The following is a 12,751-nucleotide window of genomic DNA, read 5'->3' on the forward strand; positions in this document are numbered from 1 at the left end:
GTGGTTCCATGGTAAAGTGCCCTGGGTTCAATCCCTAGTACAAAAAAAAAAAAAGGTAAAAAAAATTTTTTCAATGTAAGCAAGAGAATAAAGGAAACCATGCTTAAGTAATTATGGGCTCCCAAATGTCACTTAAACCACAGGAAGGTGGTCCTTATGAGGTTTTCAGAAATTGTGAGCTCAAAGTACTAAAAGTAAAACCAAACATCATCAAAATGTGAAGCATCCTCGGGAAGGATGTGCAAACCAAACTCAGCCCAACTGTAATGAACCCAGGGCCTTTTAGCAGTTTTAACTGTCTCATCCCGTGACCTATCGGAGTGGGATCAGAGCTGCCAAATTAGGATTCCTGGAGATGAAACTTGGGGCTCAGAGATGACATTCTGTAAAGCAAGAGCATGGCCTGGGAGGAGAGGAGTGAGCAGTCTGTGCTGAGCAGCCACATGCATGATGCTTCTTGTTTCTTAGCCATAGTCACTCAGGAAGTGAAGCCTATTAGCCCACTTTACAGAAGGAACTGAGGCTTAGAGGGTTCAACAACATGCTATTAAAGGGCAAGAGTTCCAACCAAAGCTATTTGACCTCTGACTATACTAAACTGCTTTTCTTTAGTTGTTTTTTAATTTATTTACTTATTTATTTTTAGGTACCAGGGATTAAACCCAGGGGCACTTAACCACTGAGCCACATCCCCAGCCCTTTTGTTTTTTATTTTAAGAGTTTCCATAAGTTGCTTAGGCCCTCACTAAATTGCTGAGGCTGCCCTGGAACTTGTGATCCTCCTGCCTCAGTCTCCAGAGTTGCTGGAATTATAGGCATGCACCATCATGCCCAGCTAGATTGTTTTTTGACATTTTTGCCAGTCATTGTGTTACATGCTTGTAATCCCAGTGATTCATGAGGCTGAGGCAGGAGGATGGCATTTTGAAAGGTCAGCTTCTGCAATTGAGTGAGACCTCATCTCAAAAAATAAAAAGGGATGAGGGTATAGCTCAGTGGGTAGAGGACTCACCCAGAATATGCAAAGCCCTATGTTCGATCCTTAGCACCAAAGCAAAACAAAAATAGAAAGGGCTGAGTGTGTAGTTTAGTGGTAAATCCCTCTGAGTTCACTCCAATAAATACTATCAAATAAATAAATAAAATAACATCTTGATCTCCTTTTTCTTGGGGAGTCCAGACTGTAGACTTTGTAATCAGAGTCTGGGTGGTCCCCTCCCTCAGGTACCCCTCCACAATCAGCCTATCTTTTAGGACTACAGAAGTTCTGCCATGCCGTTCTTCCCTCTCCCTGCAATGTCCCCAAGGAAGAGTGACCATAAGAAACCAAGCTTGGGGCAGACCGAGAATAGAGAAGTATTCAAATTTTAACAGTATAATTTGAAAGAAATGAATTTAAGATAAATAAATTTCTGAGAGCCTTATAAAAATAATCCACTAGGAGAGACAAGTTAAAAATGTAAATGAATTCAGTCAAGCTTTAAATGAGCTCTTGAATGGTGTGTCCAAATGACTTATTCAAGGACACTGGGAATGTCTGAGGGACATCTCTAATCCTTCAGAAATGATAGAGCATTGAAATCAGGTCCTTTAGTATTAAAATCCAAGGTCATTTTTATACTGGATGAATTATAGTCTAATGTGATTGGGAAACTTTTATTTAACAAATTTTAAAAGATTTCCAAGTGTCAACAATTTGGGGGGGTTATCTCAAAAATTACATAGTCACCAGCTCTGAAATTTAGTGATATTTTATGACATCATTTTCTGTCATTTCCATTCACTGTAGTCAGATTTCCCCCTCAGGGAACTGTTTGAATAACACTTTATAGACATTATTGATTCCCATTCATTACCTGGGCCTCTTTCTCATTCACAATAAATATCATCAAGCATCTAATATGACTTGCTCTGTGCTAGTTTCTTGACTACATTTTTAGTTATCCCCAATGTATGGTAAGTTTCAAGTATTTATTTATCTCAAAACAAGATGTACTCAGTTAGCAGCAGCAAATAATCAACTAAGAGTCAAGATAACAAATATGGACTATTCTATTTTCTTCTGATTCTATCTTTATTCATTGTAAATTTTGAGAAATAAGTTTAAATGCTGAATATATGGATCCAGTTATTCCCGGAGTCCTCTGAGCATCTTCCTGAGCACAGAACCCCATTTCCCGATCATAGTCGGCCAATCTTATATGACAGCATCTCTGCCAGCATTGTCATTGCCCCTAAGTCCCCCACACTCCACCTACACTGTTTTTTGTTTAGCTCCCCAGATGCTCCATGCCTCACCCACAGTGAGACATTTGCACATTCTGTTCCCTCTTACTGTCCTGTTGTTTCTTCGTCTCCCTTTACCAGCTAGATCTTTCTTATTTGCTGCTCTTTAGAAAAACAAAAATGCAAAACCAACCTAAGTACGAAGGGTCAATACAGTGTGCATTTTTTTGTCAAAATCTATCGGAACCGAGTAAAAATAGTAAACTCCCTGCGTTACTCAGCTTTGGGTCGCTGCGACCAAAAAAAACCTGAGAACAACTTGGAGGAGGAAGTTGATTTTGGCTCACAGTTCCAGAGGTTTAGTCCATGGTCAGCTGAGTCCATTGCTCTGGGCCCAAGGTGAGGCAGAGCTCCATGGTGGAAGGGTATGGTGGAGGAACAGGAAGCAGAGAGAAGGAACCCTTTCCTTCCAGGTCACACCCCCAGTGACCCTTCTGCCTACGATGACCACCATTGTGGAATGAATGCCAGTCATTCCATTCAAACCACAATGGACTGATTAGGTCACATCTCTCACAGTCCAATCCGTTTACTACTCCTGAATATTTCTGCATTAACACAGGAATTTGGGTGGGGGGACACCTCATATCCAAACCATAGCACTCCCTAATTTATCAACATAAACTTTATTAATTGAAAAAGATGTTTTTCTATCCAATTCATTTCTTCATAAAATGTTCATTTAATCTACTCAGAGTCGATTATTGACCACTAAAATCTTTGACTGCATACTAAACATCCACTACCATTCACTTCTTGAGTTTTCAGTTCATCTCCATTGCTTATTTAAAATGACCCTATTTTAAGTTTCAACAAATATGAGGATTTCTTTATTCTACTCCTGCCCATGAAAAATGAAGTTTAGCAGTGGGTTATTAAGGAATAGAAAATGGAAAATCTGAGGGCTTTTGGGTTGTTGTTCAGTGGGTTGGTTGATTGGTCGGTTAGGTTTTGCCCTGCGCACACTCAATGGTGGGTGCATTCAATGACGCTCTGTCTTTCCCCACCATGTCAGCTGGATGGTCCTCCTCCCACAATCCTCACTTCCCTCCCCTTTAGGGTGTTTTAATGATCACCTTCTGGAAGCTTCTGCACATTAAGCCCATGGCAGAGGAAACGCAGCCACACGGGTTTGCATGTGTGGAAGTGGCCAACCGCCTGCTGGGCCCTGGACCCCAAGCATTTTCCATTTTCCATCTTGGATTATGTTACAATTAGAAGTTGGCTGTACTTCCCGGTCCCACAATATGCAAACTGTGGGTAATGAGCCGTTGCCCTCCACGGGGCCATGAGAGGGCTTCCAGCGTGGACAGAAGGCAGCTTACACTAGAAATGCAGTACAGTGAGGTGCACCAAAAGTCCCAACAGAGTCACTCTTATTCTCAAGTACGTCATCAAATATGTACTTTTTTCAAGTATGTCATCTCTTTACTTATCATCCTCATTTTCTTTTTTTTTTTTTGGTACCGGAGATTGAACTCAGGAGTACTCAACCCCTGAGCTACCTCCCCAGCCCTATTTTGTATTTTATTTACAGACAGGGTCTCACTGAGTTGCTTAGCACCTTGCCGTTGCTGAGGCTGGCTTTGAACTCATGATCCTCCTGTCTCAGCCTCCCAGCCGCTGGGATTACAGGCATGAGCTACCATGCCCAGTTTATGCTCATTTTCTTAAGCAGATGAATTTCCTAATCTTATTCTTAAGTGACCCATCATCTTTTAGGATGTCCAACTGAATGACATAGCAATGCAGAAACTCCTTTATTTTTCAATATTTGTGCATACAAAATTCTTTAATGTTTCAGGGTGCTTAGAGTTAAGCAACACCCAGCCTTGAGCAAAACAGTTTCCGAATCCTAAGGATTAAAGGGATGATTCACACATTTTTGTTGGCATTAAGAACCATCTGGAGCCCTTCCCTAAAAAAAAAAAAAAAAAAACCTGTAGACTGCAGAGTCTCAGAACCCATTCCTGCAAATACCCACCTTTCTCTTCTTCTTCTTTTTTTTTTTTAAAGTCTGGAGCCCTAGTCTTTACAAAAAGAATTCTGAGAAAGGCCCATGAATCTGAGAAACCTTAGAATAAAGAAGAGCTGAAACAGCTTCTTACTACTTGTCAAGCTGTCTTCTGGAAACAGAAGAAACCCAGCAGGAGTTAGGACGCCCTTTTGGAACGACTCTGCAGTGAGAGGTTTCTGAATATCTTGGGAACTGACAAAGGAAAATACTTTGTTGAAAAAGCATTTCTGACTGGAGTGGGATAAAATCTTAGAGTGGTTTTGATTTGCATTTCTCTAATTGCTAGTGATGATGAGCATTTTTTCATGTATTTGTTGATTGATTGTACATCATCTTCTGAGCAGTGTCTGTTCAGGTCCTTGACCCATTTACTGATTGGGTTATTTGTTTTTTTGGTGCTTAGCTTTTTGAGTTCTTTATATACCCTAAACATTAGTGCTCTATCTGATGTGTGAGAGGTAAAGATTTGCTCCCAGGATGTAGGCTCTCTGTTCACCTCACAGATTGTTTCTTTTGCTGAGAAGAAACTTTTTAGTTTGAGTCCATCCCATCTATTGACTCTTGATTTTAATTCTTGTGCCTCAGGAGTCTGATTAAGGAAGTTGGGGCCTAATCCTGCATGATGGAGATTAGGGCCTACTTTTTCTTCAATTAGATGCAGGGTCTCTAGTTGTATTCCTAAGTCCTTGATTCATTTTGAGTTGAGTTTTGTGCATGGTGAGAGATAGGGGTTTAATTTCATTTTGTTGCGTATGGATTTCCAGTTTTCCCAACATCATTTGTTGAAGAGGCAACTATTATGCATATAAACAATAATAGTGTTGGCAAGGATGTGGGGGAAAAGATACACTCATACATTGCTGCTGGGACTGCAAATGGATACAGCCAATATGGAAAGAAGTATGGAGATTTCTTGGAAAATTGGGAATGGGAACTACCATTTGACCCAGCTATCCCTCTCCTTAATCTATACCCAAAGGACTTAAAAACAGCATATTACAGGGACACAGCCGCATCAATGTAAATTCACAATAGCTAAACTGTGCAACCAACCTAGATGCCCTTCAATAGATGAATGGATAAAAAAATGTGGCATATATGCACAATGGAATATTACTCAGCAATAAAAGAGAATAAAATCATGGCATTTGCAGGTAAATGTATGGAGTTAGAGAAGATAATGCTAAGTTAGCCATTCCCAAAAAAACAAATGCTGAATGTTTTCTTTGCTATAAGGAGGCTGATTCATAGAGGGATAGGTTCGTGGGAGCATGGGAGGAATAGACGAACTCTAGATAGGGCAGAGGGGTTGGAGGGGAAGGGAAGGGGCATGGAGTTAGAAATGATGGTAGAATGTGATGATCATGACTATCCAAAGTCCAGGTAAGAAGACACGAATTGGTGTGACTATACTATGCATACAACCAGAGATATGAAAAATTGTGCTCTATATGTGTAATAAGAATTGTAATGCATTCCACTGTCATATATAAATAAAAAAGAAACATTGCTAAGAAGAAGAGAAAAAAAGAAAAAGCATTTCTGACTGCCCTGTTTTCTTTCTCCTCCTCCTCACCCTCCTTCTCTTCTTTCTCTCACTCCACCTTTTCCTTCTCTCCTTCTTCCCCCCCTTTCTTCTTCCCTGCTTCCTTCTTCTTGTGAATTTAGGCAGATACTCCCTTCTGCTCTCATTATTCAACCTCCTTTTGCAGAGACTGATGTGGAGTCTGCCAGGTAACTAGGTAACTATTTTTGCAAGCTATATATATATATTTTTTTTTCATTGCTGGGGATTGAATCCAGAGCCCTGTGCATGTGAGAAAAGTGCTCTAACACTGAGCTATATCCCCAACTTGCAGACACCTATTTTTAAGAAGAAGAAGTAGATACAGATCAACTGTGAGCACAAATTAGACATGGGCTTCTGAACTCCAGAGAGCCATGGGACCACTGTCTCCAGATTTCTTGCATCAGTTGAGAATAAATGACAGTTCTTATTTTTAAAGAAGAATATGGTAGGCATGATGTTAAAATACTAGAGAAATTCAGTTGCATGCCATTGCTCAGATCCTAGCAAGACAGCATTCTTCCTTGTCCCACTCCACCCACATGACTTGAACTTGAACAGGCAGCAGTCCACAGAATCCTACCAAGTTCAAAGCCATCACACGCAGGACCTAGGGAAGAGGCTGTCACAGGCTCTCAAGCATCCACAGTGGAAATCTCCAGGAACTGATTATCAAGATTGGTAACCAGGGTAACTCTCAGGCTAGAAAAGGAGCAGTTTTTGAAGCAGCTGTTGAGAGACACAAGGATAGCAAGACTAATTTAAGAGGTCATAAACATAGTTGTGAAGATAGTCAAAACTATTTACCAGCAACGTCTTTCATTCTTTTATCACTGAAGAAAACCAGCTGCCCTGTCAGTCTTGACACTGTCATCTGGGCGTGAGATGGAAATTGGTTAACAAACTCTCTCACCAAGCCAGGGGATGATGAAAAATGTCTCCATGAACCCTGAGGGATAAACAGGGGAAAATGTTCATTGTCCTTTGGACACTTAGCTGTTGGAATGGAAAGAGGGGAGCTTCAAAAACGGGTGTATGATCCAGAGTGGAGTTTGAATCCTGGCCGGATTTGTATTCACCTCCCTGCAGTGGAAGGTGTCATCCTGGGAGAATAATCCTGGGAGAGAAAAGAGAATGCACTTTCAAAAGCTATTCATTTTTACAGAAACAGGACAGCCCTTTCCTCTATACTCCCCTCCTGGAGTTAGACGTCTGTAGTGCCCTTCCAAATAGGGAATTAGCCCACTTCAACCTGGAAACCTGGCCCTCCTAAGCCCAGAGAGGGAATCCTGAGTAACAGCAGGGAATGGCCAGCAGAGCGTCTCCTATGAGTAGGAAATGGGCAGTTCTTACTCAGGGGCACTCCTGTAAGTCAACTCTAATTCTTCCCCCAAACCACCTGAAATTTTCAAATATCCTTTTTGTTGGTGCCTCTTAGATGATTGATTTGTTCGATGTCAGGGGAGGGACAGATACTGCAGTGGATTGTCATCCAATAGGAATCACCAGAGACGATCCATAGAGCTGCCAAAATATGTTAATCTATTGTACATTAAATTGAATCAGGAAATTGCAGTTCTGAGTGATAAATCAGTACTTCACAACTGACGTAATATATAGAATTTACCAATTGTTTGTATCAACACATTGTTTATCAAAATAAGTGATTGGCATGGTGGAGTTGTTCTGCTCCTGGGTGCCCTCTCTATGCTGGGAATACTGAAGAACTAATGTGCTATGCATGCCCAGTCTTCGATTCACTTACTGATGGGCTTTTCCATTGCTATTGGCCCATTTTATTATTTTATGGCTAACACAACCATACTGCAGTTAATACCACTGTAAGGTATAAGATTCTTCTGTTGCTCTACCTCTGAAGTCTAAGCAGGAGGAAATTCAGCTGCTCTCATAAACACACACACAAATAGGTAAGTAAATATTAATAAAGAAAACAAATAAATGGACTCAAAGCATTTTTTCACCTGACATATTTTAATATTAGAGAACATATTCATTGTGATAATTAATTTGAACATTATGATCATAGCCAAGACCTGGTAAAGTGTGAAGCACTCTGAAAACAAATAGCGGCTGAACTCACAGGCTCATAGAAAAAGCAGGACCTAGAGATCAGTTAGTTTTCTCCTTCTAGTGGAGAAAAATGAGACCCAGGAAAGTGAATTAATTTTCTCAATGTCACAAAGTTAGTGGCAGAAATTGTACTAAATTGTAGTCTCTGGACACTAAGTTAAGACTTTTCATTACTGTACCTGTTGCCCAGCAATTTTTCTTCTCAATGCGTTTTAAAAGACTGACAAGTTGCACAGAGATAATGTCAATGGCCTTTATTCCAGAGCTCACCCCTGAGTCCTCTGATCATCAGGAAATGGCATTAGCATCCTGCTGTGGTTTGAATGATGATGTTTCCTCCAAAATTCATAGAGGAAATTCCAAAACTTAACCTCCAATGCAAGAATATGAAGAGGTAGGCCCTTTAGGAGGTGGTGAGAGTTCCTCCCTAGTGAATGGAATCAAGGCCCCCGTAACAGAGACCTCACACAGGGTTCAGCCCTTCCTGAGCCCATCCCTGGCCCTTGTCAGACAGTGAACCTAATGGTGCCTTGATCTTGGACTTCCCCACCTTCAGAACTGTGGGAAAACATTTTCTGTTTTTTTTTTTTTCATAAATTTCTCAGTTATATAGTATGGTGGCACCAACAGGTGAAGATATGCTCCCAGCTCATTTGCTTAATGTCACCTTGTTTAACTGAAGCTGGCAAAATTCTCCTCTTCATTGGTTGGTGAAGTCTCCCTCCAAGAGGGGTTCACCATCTAAAGAGCTGTGCTGGGGACTGAGGGTGATTTGCCCACTCAAGTGCACCTTTAACAGGTTCCAGGACTTTCCATCTATCACTCATCTGGCCCTGTCTTGGCAGCTATGCAGAGGCCACCACCTCCCTGTGGATTGCTGTCATGGCTTTAGCTCTGGGGCCTTTTCAGTGTGGGTTCTACCCTGGTCTCATCCCTTCCCCCAAATCCTGTCCATTTCAAAGACAGCTTGAGGTGTCTCATTCATCCAGAGACCAGCTGAGTAGCTAGCTACTGAGTGACAGCAGACCCCATATCTGCCATTGATACCTACAGCACATACATGGTGCCCACCACCCAGAAGGTACTCAGGAAAGTGTTTCTAGCATAAATGTTTTGATGACAAAACAAGTAATAGTGCAGGAAAAACATGTTGTTTGAACCTGGTCCATGCTACCACAACACAATTGTGCCCTTAGTATTTCTAGGGAACTTGCCAGGTCACCAACGAGCAAATCAAGAAACACAAGATGGGAAAGATGACAGAGAGAGCCTTCTTGTTGCTCCAACAGAAGTCAGGAACAGGCCCTGTTCATTACACAGGGGAAGTGATGATATTCTGGAGTCCTGATGAAAGAGAGAAGCAATGTTCTGAGGCAAAGAAGAAAGAGGGGAATAAAGTCGGCCCTCAGGAAAGAACTACGCGCTGAGCACATCCTGGGCCAAGGAAATCTGGAAAAACACACAACTGGCTACGAAGAATATGATGGCAGCATCGTTTTCAATGTTTCTAGACCTCTTACCCTTTCCTGGAGAGAGAGGGGATGGGGAGGGAGAGTCTTTATTCTAGAAAGGATGAGAAAGATACACAAGAACGGCGGATGAAATCATAAAGCTGGAAATCCAAGCATTTGGAGGACTGGTGTCCCAGGAGCCATGGTCTGAACGAGAACAAACAAGTCTCTGTAGCTTACTGATAGTGAACTGATTACGAATGTGACTAAGTGGAAAAACTTTCCTGCTGCCAAACAGTTCCAAAGTCATTGGAACTTTGATAAGAAGGTGATAGTCCAGAGGTGGGTACAAACAAGTTCAGAGACCCATTAAAAATTAGGGGAAAAAAGTGAAAGAACATTCATTGGTGCCGAAACCCAGGAGGGGGAATGCCTCGATGTTTGAGGGCCCCCTCTTTCAAGGCTTGCTGACCTCGTCCACTCTTTCGAGAGCTGCTGCTACTCACACAACACTGGCTCTTCAGTAGGCTTAAGCCCGGCACTCCTACACCTTCATCAGAAGAGCCAACGATCGTCACCTGTCATTAAGTACTCTTGTCATCCCTCCCCACAAGATCTCCTCAAGCTCTTCCTCTCCCGTGTCTCTGTTCTTAGCCCAATGTTCCATAAATGAGTTCTGCTAATGCTCCCCCTCATTTCTGGCCCCTCTTGGGTCCTCTCTTTGCCCTATATTCAAGGCAAGCGACCCTAAGGGCTCCCTTCAGCCAGACCCCCTTCTCTTCCTTACAGACCCCCTACTTGCTTGGATCTGGCCAGTAGTGGGACCGTTGTGTGTTGTCCTTCTGAAAAACCACTTAGGTGTCCAGAGCATGGTAACCCCTGAATAAGTGTGATCATAAGAGAGCACTTTACCAGTTGTCTTTTGGGACTAAGAAGGAACATGTGTGTTTTGTTTACCCTCCCAGTTTCGTAAGAATTTCAAGTATCAGTATTTAAAGTTGAGGTGTTTCACATAAACCTGGAGAGATATGACTGCTCTCAAAGGGAAATATGGTAACAATGGGCCACCATCCTCCTTTGGCCGCCTTTGAGAAAAGCAAAGAGAGAAGCAAGCTAGTACACCCAGTTAGGAGAAAGTTTGAAGAGCAGCCTTAATAGAGAGGGGAGGGAGCTAGATTGGACTAGGAATGAATAGTGGAATTGAGGGTGTTAGGTGCAGGACAGGCTGGTCTGCAGGTCATGCCAAATAAAGTTAGCTGCAGGATGACCTGGCTTCTCAAACCCTCTGTCTGGTTCTTTATCATCTGTTTGCTTCAAGCCCAAATGCCCAAGCCCCTGCTCAAGGCTGAACACTTAACCCCCCTTGTGCCAACAAGGCAGCTTGCAGACCCAGAGACCCCATTAGATTTGGGCTATAAAAACTCCCTGTGCCTGTTCCTTCCCTTTATCATAAAGTTCATTCAGATTCAGGTGGGTAAGAAATTTCTAATCAAGCTTTTAACCAGCTTCTCCTCAGGAATTACCAACTCCTGGCTACTGATGGTACCTCCAGTCAAGGACCTATGCTGAATGGACTGACGTCATCATGGATCTGTGGTGGCAAGGACCCTTCGTTGATCTGGTTCCTGAAGTTATACCAGTCTTCTCTGCCCTCCTGTGGGGGCTCTTTACTTCCCTCCTCCCTTTCTCCCATGCCACCCTATCTCAGCAGGAAGCAGCCAGAATGAGTTTGACACCCACTCTCATTTAATAACAAAGAGGGGGGAATGTTGGGAATCACCCCAGCTCCAAAGACTAACTTCCCCAGCCCCCAAGAAGAACCATCCAATGGTGAGCCCTGCTGGCTCACATGATCCTTACCCACCAATCAGAAACTGTCAAACTGTTCAACCATTAAACTGTCATACTGTCAAACCGCCCCTGGCTTTATAAATATGCAGAGCTATTCCTCAAAAAACGGGCATTTTCTCCGGAGGAAAAAAAAAGTGAAAGAAAAGATTGCTCACTCATTAATCTCCTGAACACAAGAAAATGGTGCTCAAGCTTGGTTTGCCTGGACATTCCAGAACTTCCCCAGTGATCACCCTACCAGCTTCCTTTTTCTAAGTACAACTGGCATTTTCAGAACCCATCTCTGGGCTGTGTTGGCAGTGTTTCCACTGCTGACTGTCCCCTCAACTGCGACAGCAGGTTTTCCCTCCTGCCTCTCTGGCTGTTCTTTTTTGTTCTTCCTGGGCTCCCTGCCCCTTAATTTGGAAGTTGCTTGGAGGTTCTGTCCTGTCTTCTCCCCTCACCCTCCTAATAAACCATTGCTCACTGTCTGGCTACAGGTATCTGTACACTGATGACCCTCAGGCCTTTCTCTAGCACAAGTCTAAACCTGGACATCCACCTGTTCACCAGTGGCCTTCACTCAGGTATCTGTAACCCAATATGGCCTCACCGAGCTCACAGGTACCTCGGCCCACACTAGCCCTCCTGTCACTGCCCAGAGGACAGCCTGTAGTTTGTCCAGGCAATCTAGCCAGACTCCCAGGTCTCATCTTTCCCTTTTCTTTAAATCGTAAGTATTAACTGAGTGTCAACATGCACCTGGAAACCATTTTAGGTGGGCCCCTGGGATGGAGCAGTGAACAAGGTCAGAGCTGTCCTTGAGCTCCTTGGACACTTCCTGACTCTGACTGCTGTTCTTAAGACTGCCCTCTCTCTTATCCAACCACTGCTTTCCTACACTAGGTGTCCATAATTTCTTATCTTGATGGCATTAATAGCTTCCTACTTCATTTCTCTGATTCAAACCATTTCCACAAATCTGCCTGAAGCCCAGCTTGTCACACCACATCTACTTAACAGACTCCATTGACTCCACTGTTCTTAGGGTAAGGGTGAAACTCCGCATTAAGTGGCCTAAAGGAAGAACTGACCCAAGGCTTAGAGAAACCCTGGGAAGAAGTCCCACCTGTGTCCCTTCAAGCCTAAAGTCTTCAAATATTCATTTAATATTATTAATCATTTCCTTATTGGAAATGGAATACTCACTTATATCAAAGGCAGGAATTTGTCATATGTATTAACTATAACACAGCATCTTTTTATGCAGATGTGTTTCCTACAAGTACAAAAATGAAATCCTGTTCTATATAATGATACATAGTTTTTCATTTTATTTTTACATGGTGGATGTCCTTTCATATCAATAAACATTATTCTACCATACCATTTTAATGAATGCACAATATTTGTTTATTTTAAAATTTGGTGTTTTTCAAATATATATATATATATATATATATATATATATATATATATATTTGTTAAAAATCCAATAGTATCAAAGGA

This window comes from Spermophilus citellus (assembly GCF_964194105.1).
Source record: "Spermophilus citellus genome assembly, chromosome: 15".
Lineage (NCBI taxonomy): Eukaryota > Metazoa > Chordata > Mammalia > Rodentia > Sciuridae > Spermophilus > Spermophilus citellus.